We start from the raw sequence: 12035 nt of genomic DNA, 5'->3' as shown, positions 1-12035 counted from the left end.
AACAGCTTTGTGGGCATTCCAAAGGGTAAAAGGGTTAGAAAGTTCAGTATTGTTCTCTTTGAAGTAATTTAGGAGGGCTGTAGTAATCTCTGCATTTTAATGTGGGATATTAATTAAAGAAGAGTTGCACTTCCATAAAAATTGTTGGTTGGTAGCAGGGCCGAGAGTGAATGTAGCTACTACTGGAGCGTGATCAGAGATCGTTTTGGGGAGGATAGAAATGGAAGTAAATTTGGGGAGAGAAAAGACATCGGTTAAAATTAGGTCAATACGAGAAGCAGTGTGATGGACATCCGAAAAGTGAGTGTACTCAATTGAAGTCGTGTTTATGGAACGAAATGTGTCAAAGAATTCATTGTAATATATCCAGTTGTTTAGTGTTCCTGCCTTGTGTCTATTGGGGGCTGAGGAGTCCAATTTTCCGTTTGGGACCATGTTAAAATCTCCCGCGAATATTAAAGAACCCTTTTTTATTAGGTTGATTTTCTTTAGAAGTTTGTTTAAGAATCTGATTTGACCTGTGGTAGGGACATAGACGTTCACAATAGTGACAGTTGAGTTATTGATATTGCAAACTAGAATGTGGTAGTGGCCTTTCTCGTCTCTTAGTTCTTCTATGAATTTAAAGTTGATGGAATTTTTTATCATAGTAAGGACTCCTGCCTTTTTCTTTACTCCCGATGATTCATATATGTGGGGAAAGTTTTTGTGAGAAAAGTTGGGGTGGGCCTCTCTTTTAAATTTCGTTTCCTGAAGACATACAACATCGGAGCCCAGCCTGTTGGCCTCGCAATGTGTTACATGGCGCTTCCTAGGGCTGTTCAGACCCCTGACGTTGTACGTGGCCAGGTTTATTTTCATTGTCAGAGTGGTGTTTTGTGGTTGTGGAGGTACCTGTGATGTTGTTGAACTCGGTTGGGTTGTGGCTGATGAAGAAGTTTAGGCACAGATGGATAAGGTTGAGGTTGTATAGGCTGCAACTGAAACACAATATAATGGAAAAAACAAGACAAATTAGACAAATTTGTAGCAAATTTGGTCAGAATAATCTTACATGGACCCAACAGGAGCAGATTTCTACGATGAACTCTGCTCAACTCAGGGGGGACCACCAGGAGAAGGTTGCCTAGGCAAACTCTTCTCTAACTCGGTGGAAATTCCGTGGGAGAATATCCCGAAAACAACCTCTGAGAGGAATAAACCAACATCCCAGCCAAGTAGGGCACTTGACAGGAAAAAAGAATCTGCAGTCCATCTTTGCAATTTTAACGATGGTGACAAAATTAACGGCCCAAAAAGGGAAATGCTGCGTGGCCTGCTAAATAAAAGGAAGAAAGGAAAGAGACTTGTGATGGTTAAGACCGCTCGGGTGATCAGGTTGGAGTCTTGGGATGAAGCCGGCCTGTTCCTGGGCTTGATGTTCATTGACTTCAAAAATCTGTGGCCTTCTTCTATGGAGGAAAGGACTGTGGTTTTGCCATTGTGGAGGACCAGGAGTTTTAGGGGAAAGCCCCATTTGTATTGAATATTATTGTCTCTCAAGGGGATGGTGATATCTTGGAAAGCTTTTCTTCCTTCTATGGTATGTTTTGAGAGGTCTGTGAAGATCTTGAGGTGGGAATATGGGTCTGGGAAGCCTCCATTATCTCTGATGTTATTTTGGATCCGTTCTTTGGTGTGGAAAAAATGGATTCGAAGGATTGTGTCTTAGGTAGGTGAGCCGGTTTTGGTAGTCTGTGTATTCTGTCAATGATAGTATCATGGGCTGAGAGAGTCGGTTCGATTTTTTTGAAGACTTTTTGGACATAGTCTTCTAGTTTGGTAGAGGTAACGGATTCTGGAATCCCTCTGATTTTTATATTGTTTCTTCTGCTGCTGCGATCTTCTAGGTCTGCCAGCTTGTGTTTCAACTGGGTGATCTCTGTTCTGATTTGGTGACTCTCATTAGTTGACTCCTCGGATTTCTTTTCTACTGTGACAATCCTGGATTCGAGGGTTTCTAATTTTTTGTTAAAAGATTCAAATGTTGATTGGAAGATTTTCATTTGAGATTCGAGGGTGGCTTCCAGGGTGATTTTGAGATTATTATTTATTTTTTCCGCCAAAGAGGTCATATATAGTTCAATAGAGTCAAGGTTTGTTTTGTCACGGGAGTCCAGTTTTGGTTTGGATTTTGCTGGGCTGGAATTCGGAGTTGAGGCCCATGAATCATTATCGGAGTCGTCTTTATGGTCGATTAGAGGAGCGAATCTCTCGTTTCTGGCTCCTGGGTTCCTTCTTTTTGTGGAGACAGAAGTGTCCATATTGGGAGCGATTTTATGTGGGGTCCTGGACCTAGTGGGGCTGATTGTGTTGACTTTGTACGAGGGCGGGTGAGATTTGCCCCCTTGTCTCCACCCCCTTTAGGGGATAAGGAGGCAGAGGAGGTCGGTGTTTTGGTTTGTTTAGCAATATTTGATTTATTCTGGCTCATTTTGCCAAACTGTGTAGAGCACTCCTGTAGGATGGGAATTAAAGAACGCTTGTAGGACGAATTCTAGTAATTTAAGGGAGAAGGCGGTTTATATTTGAATATGGTGCCCTGGTCGGAGTTAATCAACCCCTTTGTGTTAATGTTTGGTGTGACAATGATATTGTGGTTGCCACTTTTATGCTGGGTAGCCTTGGGTTGTTAATTTTTATTAAAACAGACAGGCTCAGCAGCACTGTTTTTTTTTTTTTGTTTTTTTTTCCCTTAGGCTACGTTTTTTGCGTAGCCGGGGAACGTAAGCTACGCAATTGGCGTAAGGAGTGTGCGCGCCTGCGCACTGAAGCACCTCTTTGTCAGCGGTGAACTCCGCTCTGATGTCGGGACATTGAAGGCTGCAGACAACCCGGGTGGCTCCCCACTGATGTCCAGCAAGGAGGGAAGGACCCCCCGGGATCCGAAGGAGTTGGGAGCGGTAATGTTTTAGACTCCTTTTTATTACAATTATCCGCGGCAGATGGGGATGACAGGCGGGGTCGCGGCTAATGCGCCTGTGCGCCGGCTTGTATAACTAGCCGCCCAGCCGCGGCAGCAGATCCTCCCCACCTCCTCCTCACTCCCGATGGCCGGTGGGGGGTCCCGGTCAGTGGGAGGAGATGTTTTTGAATGCGGGCAGGGGCCACGGGATTCCCCGAAGTCAGCGGAGGTTGTGGAGGAGTTATTCACAGTACTCCGGTTGCCGCTATTGTCCCTGTCGCCTCGGAGTTATCAGCCCGGGTGTGGGGCTGTTGCACATGCGCAGTAGGAAGGAAACTCGTCGGGGCCGAGGCGGCAGTGTAATAAAAGAAACGGCCGCGGCTGTTCTTACCGGGGATAGTAGTAGGAGTAAATTTAAGTACCGAGCACCTCCTCGGGGAGCACCGGGGGCCCCTCTTTCGCTGTTCTTTGCTGCAGTGGATCTTGAAGGAGCCGTGGTGCGGGCCGGAGAGGTGGGCCGACAGGCACAGGGAGACAGGGGCTACAATTGTTTTTTCCTGGGCCAGATGAGTCCTTCCGAGGATGGGCACCCGTCAGGAATTCTGTGGGGATAGATTAGTCCACGGACAGTCTTGGAGGGGACAGTCTTGGTAGGGATAGGACCGGTAGGCCTCAGTGTGCCTCAGAAATGAGATCAGGCTTTGCAGTTCTGATTTTTCCTGGATGACAGTCAATGGTGGTTTCAAAGTAGGTCTGTGATAGCCGTTGAGTATTCTTTCAATAAAGAATTGGTCAGGATGGGTCTTTCCTGGTTGATGGATGTTGATTTAGATAGGCTGTATCAGGAGCTCTCGGGCTGCACCTCTTCCTCCATTGCAGTCCAGGCCACGCCCCGTCTGTGGTCGGTTGTAAGGAGGGAAGACGAAGAGCCGCATTCACCGTGTTTCTTGTGCTGCGTTCGTCGTGTGGTCCGCATAAGAGTGTCTGAAGAAGTGAGGTGCTGCTGTAGATGAAGATGTATTGCTGGTTCCGTGCTGAGAGCCCTAAAGGCATCATGGATGTGCTGTGTCCTGAGGAAAATAAAGTTGAACTGTTTGGCTGTGTACCCACATATGCAGAAAAAATAACTGACTCCTTCCCAGGAAAAACGCGCTTTTTTTGCACATTTTTTATGCGTTTTTTACAGGAGCATCCACCTGCTCATAGAATATAGTTAGAAATGCGGATTTTTCAGCGAAATTAATGAACATGCTGCGTTTTTTTCCACGAGATGTGCGCAAAAATCGCGGAATTCATTAAAAAAATGGGATGCTTCTTTTAAGCGTTTTTGCCGGGAAAAACGCTTAAGAAACATGAAAAAAATGCTTACATGGGTACACAGCCTTTATGTTTATTCCTAATTCTGACTACAATTCTTTGAATGCCAGGAAGAGTGAGCATCGTACCAGGAATGAAGCAGCCTCCAGCACAGTGAGTACTGGAGCTGCTGATGACGCTACCCCCCAGCACCTCCCGTCTTTTTACAGCTGCATTGCTGACTCTGAACCCTCAGACAAATACTACTTATACCTAGAGAAACATCTGTACATAGCAGTGTATTTCTACAGTGGGTACGGAAAGTATTCAGACCCCTTTACATTTTTCACTCTGTTTCTTTGCAGCCATTTGGTAAATTCAAAAAAAGTTTATTTCTCTCTCATTAATATACACTCTGCACCCCATCTTGGCTGAAAAAAAAACAAAAAAACAAATGTAGAAATTTTTGCAAATTTACTAAAAAAGAAAAAAATGAAATATCACATGGTCATAACTGGTACTGGTCAGCGCAGTCTGTGCTGACTAAAAGGATAGGGCAAAGGCTGAGCTGCAGGTGGAGACAGTCAACATGCTGGTACTCTGCAGCACACTGTGTTAACTAATCAGAGAGGACAATGGCTGAGCTGAAGGTGGATATCGTCAACATGCTGGTATTGGTCAGCACAGTCTGTGTTGACTAAAAGGATAGGACAACGGCTGAGCTGTAGGTGGAGACAGTCAAAATGCTGGCAATATGCAGCACAGTCTGTGCTGACTAAACGGGTAGGAGTACGGGCTGAGCTGTAGGTGGAGACAGTCAGCATGCAGGTACTGGTCAGCACAGTTTGTGCTGACTAAACGGATAGGACTACGGGCTGAGCTGCAGGTGGAGACAGTCAGCAGCATGCTGGGACTGGTCAGCACAGTCTGTATTGACGAAAAAGGATAGGACAGTCTGCTGACTAAAAGGATGAGACTACGTGCTAAGCTGTAGGTGGAGACAGTCATCTTTCTGGTACTGTGCAGCACAGACTGTGCTGACTAAAAGTATAGGACAACGGCTGAGCTGCAGGTGGATACAGTCAACATGATGGTATTGGTCAGCACAGTCTTTGACTAAAAGGATAGGACTACGGGCTGACCTGCAGGTGGAGACAGTCAACATGCTGTCAATGTGAAGCACAGTCTGTGCTGACTTAAAGGATATGATTACGGGCTGAGAAGCAGATGGAGACAGTCAACATGTTGGTAGTATTCAGCACATTCTGTGCTGACTGAAACGATAGGACTAAGGGCTGAGCTGCGTGTGGAGAGTCAGCAGCATACTGGTACTGTGCAGCACAGTTTGTGCTGACTAAAAGGATAGGACAAGGGTTGAGCTGCAGGTGGAGACAGTCAGCATGATAGTACTGTTAAGAACAGTCTGTGTTGACTAAAAAGATAGGACAACAGGTGAGCTGCAGGTGGAGACAGTCAACATGCTGGTATTGGTCAGCACAGTCTGTGCTGACTAAAAGGATAGGACTACGGGCTGAGCAGCAGGTGGAGACAGTCAGCATGCTGGTACTGTGCAGCAGAGTCTGTGCTGACAAAAAGGACAGGACAACGGCTGAGCTGCAGGTGGAAACAGTCAATATGCTGGTATTGGTCAGCACAGTCTGTGCTGACTAAAGGGATAGGACAGCGGCTGAGCTGCAGGTGGAGACAGTCAACATGCTGGTACTGTGCAGCATAGTCTGCTAACTAAAAGGATAGTACTATGGGCTGAGCTGCAGGTGGAGACAGTCAACATGCTGGTACTGGTCGGCCCAGTCTTTGCTGCCTTAAACGATAGGATTACGGGTTGAGCAGCAGGTGGAGACAGTCAACATGGTGGTACTAGTCAACACATTCTGTGCTGACGAAAAGGAAAGGATTACGGATTGAGCTGCAAGTGGAGACAGTCAGCAGCATGCTGGTACTGTGCAGCACAGTCTGTGCTGACAAAAAGGATAGGACAACGGCTGAGCTGCAGGTGGAGACAGTCAACATGGCAGTACTGTTAAGAACACTCTGTACTAACTAAAAGGATAGGACAAAGGCTGAGCTGTAGATGGAGACAGTAAACATGCTGGTACTGGTCAGCACAGTCTGTGTTGACTAAAAGGAGAGGACTACGGGCTGAGCAGCAGGTGGAGACAGTCAACATGCTGGTACTAGTCAGCACAGTCTAAGCTGCCTAAATGGATAGGACAAGGGTTGAGCTGCAGGTGGAGAAATTCATCATGCTGATACTGTGCAGCACAGTCTGTGCTGACTAAAAGGACAGGACAACGGCTGAGCTGTAGGTGGAGACAGTCAACATGCAGGTACTGGTCAGCACAGTCTGTGCTGACTAAAAGTATAGGAATACGGGCTGAGCTGCAGGTGGAGACAGTCAACATGCTGGTATTGGTCAGCACAGTTTGTGCTGACTAAACGGATAGTAGTACGAGCTGAGCTGTAGGTGGAGTCAGTCAACATGCTGGTAGTAGTCAGCACACTCTGCTGACTGAAAGGATTGGACTACGGGCTGAGCTGCGGGTGGAGAGTAAGCAGCATGCTGGTACTGTGCAGCACAGTTTGTGCTGACTAAAAGGATAGGACAACAGCTCAGCTGCAGGTGGAGACAGTCAACATTCTGGTACTGTGAAGCACAGTCTGTGCTGGCTAAAAGGATAGGACAACGGCTGAGCTGTAGGTGGAGACAGTCAACATGCTGGTACTGTGCAGCACAGTCTTTCCTGATTAAATGGATAAGACAACGGCTGAGCTGCAGGTGGAGACAGTCAACATGCTGGTACTGGTCAGCACAGTCTGTGTTGACTAAAAGGATAGGACTACGGGCTGAGATGCAGGTGGAGACAGTCAGCAGCATGCTGGGACTGGTCAGCACAGTCTGTATTGACGAAAAGGATAGGACAATGACTGAGCTGCTGGTGGAGACAGTCAACATGCTGGTACTGGTCAGCACAGTCTGCGCTGACTAAAAGGATATGATTATGGGCTCAGCTGCAGGAGGAGACAGTCAACATGCTGGTATTGTGAAGCACAGTCTGTGCTGACTAAAAGGATAGGACAACGGCTGAGCTGTAAGTGGAGACAATCAAAATGCTGGTACTGTGCAGCACAGTCTGTGCTAACTAAAAGTATAGTATTATGGGCTGAGCTGCAGGTGGAGACAGCCAACATGCTGTTACTGTGCAGCACACTGTGTGCTGACTAATCAGAGAGGACAATGGCTGAGCTGAAGGTGGATATCGTCAACATGCTGGTACTATGCAGCACAGTCTGTGCTGACTAAAGCGATAGAACAACGGCTGAGCTGCAGTTGGAGACAGTCAACATGCTGGTACTGTGCAGCGCAGTCTGTGCTGACAAAAAAAATAGGACTACGGGCTGAACAGTAGATGGAGACAGTCAACATGCTGGTACTGGTCAGCACAGTCTGTGCTGACTAATAGGATAGGATTACAGGCGGAGCTGCAGGTGGTGACAGTCAATACGCTGGTACTGGTCAGCACAGGCTGTGCTGTCTAAAAGGGTACGACAACGGTTGAGCTGCAGGTGGAGACAGTCAACATGCTGTTTATGTGCAGCACAGTTTGTGCTGGCTAAAAGGATAGGACAACGGCTGAGCTGTAGGTGGAGACAGTCAACATGCTGGTACTGTGCAGCACAGTCTTTGCTGATTAAATGGATAAAACAACGGCTGAGCTGCAGGTGGAGACAGTCAACATGCTGGTACTGTGCAGCACAGTCTGTGCTGATTAAAAGGATAGGACTACGGGCTGAGCTGTAGGTGGAGACAGTCAACATGCTGGTACTGTGAAGCACAGACTGTGCTGACTAAAAGGATAAGACAATGGCTGAGCTGTAGGTGGTACTGTGCAGCACCGTCTGTGCTGACTAAAAGTATAGGAATACGGACTGAGCTGCAGGTGGAAACAGTCAACGTGCTGGTACTGGTCAGCACATTCTGTGCTGATTAAAAGGATAGGATTACGGGCTGAGCTGCAGGTGGAGACAGCAGCATGCTGGTACTGTGCAGCACAGTCTGTGCTGACTAAAAGGACAGGACAACGGCTGAGCTGCAGGTGGAGACAGTCAACATGATAGTACAGTTAAGAACAGTTTGTGCTGACTAAAAGAATAGGACAACAGCTCAGCTGCAGGTGGAGACAGTCAACGTGCTGGTACTGTGCAGCACAGTCTGTGCTGACTAAAAGGATAGGACTACGGGCAGAGCTGCAGGTGGAGACAGTCAACATGCTAGTACTGTGAAGCACAATCTGTGCTGACTAAAAGAATAGGACAACAGCTCAGCTGCAGGTGGAGACAGTCAACATGCTGGAACTGGTCAGCACAGTCTGTGCTGACAAAAAGGATAGGAGAACGGGCTGAGCCGTAGGTGGAGACAGTAAGCAGCATGCTGGTACTGTGCAGCACACTCTGTGCTGACTAAACGGATAGGAGTATGGGCTGAGCTGTAGGTGGATACAGTCAACATGCTGGTACTGTGCACCATAGTCTGTGCTGACTAAAAGGATAGGACTACGGGCTGAGCTGTAGGTGGAGACAGTCAACATGCTGGTACTAGTCAGCACAGTCTGTGCTAACTAAAAGGATAAGAACGGCTGAGCTGTAGGTGGAGACAGTCAAAATGCTTGTACTGGTCAGCAAAGACGGTGCTGAGTACAAGGATAGAATTTTGGGCTGAGCTGCAGGTGGAGACAGTCAACATGCTGGTACTGGTCAGCACAGTCTTTGCTGACTAAAAAGATAGGGCAACGGCTGATCTGCAGGTGGAGACAGTCAGCAGCATGCTGGTACTGGTCAGCACAGTCTGTGCTGATTAAAAGGATAGGACAACGGCTGAGCTGTAGGTGGTGCAGTCAACATGCTTTTTCTGTGCAGCACAGTATGTGCGGACTAAAAGGACAGGACAATGGCTGAGCTGAAGGTGGAGATCGTCAACATGCTGGCACTATGCAGCACAGTCTGTGCTAACTAAAAGGATAGTATTATGGGCTGAGCTGCAGGTGGAGACAGTCAACATGCTGGTACTGGTCAGTACAGTCTGTGCAGAAAAAAAGGGTAGGATTATGGGCTGAGCTGCAGGTGGAGACAGTCAGTAGCATGCTGATACTGTTCAGCACAGTCTGTGCTGACTAAAAGGACAGGACAACGGCTGAGCTGCAGGTGGAGACAGTCAACATGATAGTACTGTTAAGAACAGTCTGTGCTGACTAAAAGGATAGGACAACAGCTCAGCTGTAGGTGGAGACAGTCAACATGCTGGTACTGTGAAGCACAGACTGCTGACTAAAAGGATAAGACAATGGCTGAGCTGTAGGTGGTACTGTGCAGCACCGTCTGTGCTGACTAAAAGTATAGGAATACGGACTAAGCTGCAGGTGGAAACAGTCAACATGCTGGTACTGGTCAGCACAGTCTGTGCTGATTAAAAGGATAGGATTACGGGCTGAGCTGCAGGTGGAGACAGCAGCATGCTGGTACTGTGGAGCACAGTCTGTGCTGACTAAAAGGACAGGACAACGGCTGAGTTGCAGGTGGAGACAGTCAACATGATGGTACTGTGCAGCACAGTCTGTGCTGACTAAAAGGATAGGACAACAGCTCAGCTGCAGGTGGAGACAGTCAACATGATGGTACTGTGCAGCACAGTCTGTGCTGACTAAAAGGATAGGACAAAGGGATGAGCTGCAGGTGGAGACAGTCAGCAGCATGCTGTTACTGTGCAGCACAGTCTGTGCTGACTAAAAAAATAGGACAACGGCTGAGCTGTAGGTGGAGACAGTCAACATGCTGGTACTGGTCAGCACAGTTTGCTGACTAAAAGGATAGGACTACGGGCTGAGCTGCAGGTGGAGACAGTCAAAATGCTTGTACTGTTCAGCACAGACGGTGCTGAGTACAAGTATAGAATTATGGGCTGAGCTGCAGGTGGATACAGTCAACAAGCTGGTACTGGTCAGCACAGTCTTTGCTGACTTAAAGGATAGGATTACGGGCTGAGCTGCGTAGTGGAGACTGTCAACATGCTGGTACTGGTCAGCAAAGTCTGTGCTGAATAAAAGGAGAGGATAACGGCTGAGCTGCAGATGGAGACAGTCAACATGCTGGTACTGTGCAGCACAGTCTGTGCTGACTAAAAGGATAGGACTACGGGCTGAGCCGCAGGTGGAGACAGTCAACATGCTGGTACTGGTCAGGACAGTCTGTGCTGACTAAAAGGATAGGACTACGGGCAGAGCTGCAGGTGGAGACAGTAAACATGCTGGTACTTGTCAGCACAGTCTTTGCTGACTAAAAGGATAGGACTATGGGCTGAGCTGTAGGTGGAGACAGTCAGCAGCATGCTGGTACTGTGCAGCACCGTCTGTGCTGACTAAAAGGATAGGACTACGGGCAGAGCTGCAGGTGGAGACAGTAAACATGCTGGTACTGGTCAGCACAGTCTGTGTTGACTAAAAGGATAGGACTATGGGCAGAGCTGCAGGTGGAGACAGTCAACATGCTAGTACTGTGAAGCACAATCTGTGCTGACTAAAAGGATAGGACAACGGCTGAGCTGTAGGTGGAGACAGTCAACATGCTGGAACTGGTCAGCACAGTCTGTGCTGACTAAAAGGATAGTACGGGCTGAGCTGTAGGTGGATACAGTCAACATGCTGGTACTGTGCACCACAGTCTGTGCTGACTAAAAGGATAGGACTACGGGCTGAGCTGCAGGTGGAGACAGTCAACATGCTGGTACTAGTCAGCACAGTCTGTGCTAACTAAAAGGATAGGATAAACGGGCTGAGCTGCAGGTGGAGACAGTCAACATGCTTGTACTGTCAGCACAGACGGTGCTGAGTACAAGGATAGAATTTTGGGCTGAGCTGCAGGTGGAGACAGTCAACATGCTGGTACTGGTCAGCACAGTCTTTGCTGACTAAAAAGATAGGGCAACGGCTGATCTGCAGGTGGAGACAGTCAGCAGCATGCTGGTACTGTGCAGCACAGTCTGTGCTGACTAAAAGGATAGGATTATGGGCTGAGCTGCACGTGGAGACAGTCAACATGCTGGTATTGGTCAGCACAGTCTGTGCTGACAAAAAGGACAGGACAACGGCTGAGCTGCAGGTGGATACAGTCAGCATGATAGTACTGTTAAGAACAGTCTGTGCTGACTAAAAGGATAGGACAACAGGTGAGCTGCAGGTGGAGACAGTCAACATGCTGGTATTGGTCAGCACAGTCTGTGCTAACTAAAAGGATAGTATTATGGGCTGAGCTGCAGGTGGAGACAGTCAACATGCTGGTACTGGTCTGCACAGTCTTTGACTAAAAGGATAGGACAACGGTTGAGCTGCAGGTGGAGACAGTCAACATGCTGGAACTGGTCAGCACAGTCTGTGCTGACAAAATGGATAGGACTACGGGCTGAGCTGCAGGTGGAGACAGTCAACATGCTGGTACTGGTCAGCACAGTCTGTGCTGACTAAAAGGATAAGAGTACGGGCTGAGCTGCAGGTGGAGACAGTCAACATGCTTTTACTGTCAGCACAGTCTGTGCTGACTAAAAGGATAAGACAACGGCTGAGCTGTAGGTGGAGACAGTCAAAATGCTTGTACTGTTCAGCAAAGACGGTGCTGTGTACAAGGATAGAATTTTGGGCTGAGCTGCAGGTGGAGACAGTCAACATGCTGGTACTGGTCAGCACAGTCTTTGCTGGCTAAAAAGATAGGGCAACGGCTGATCTGCAGG

The sequence above is a fragment of the Dendrobates tinctorius genome, unplaced genomic scaffold, assembly GCF_039654945.1.
Source record: "Dendrobates tinctorius isolate UK_male_01 unplaced genomic scaffold, ASM3965494v1 ptg000020l, whole genome shotgun sequence".
NCBI classification, from domain to species: Eukaryota; Metazoa; Chordata; class Amphibia; order Anura; family Dendrobatidae; genus Dendrobates; species Dendrobates tinctorius.
This window is presented reverse-complemented; position numbering follows the sequence as displayed.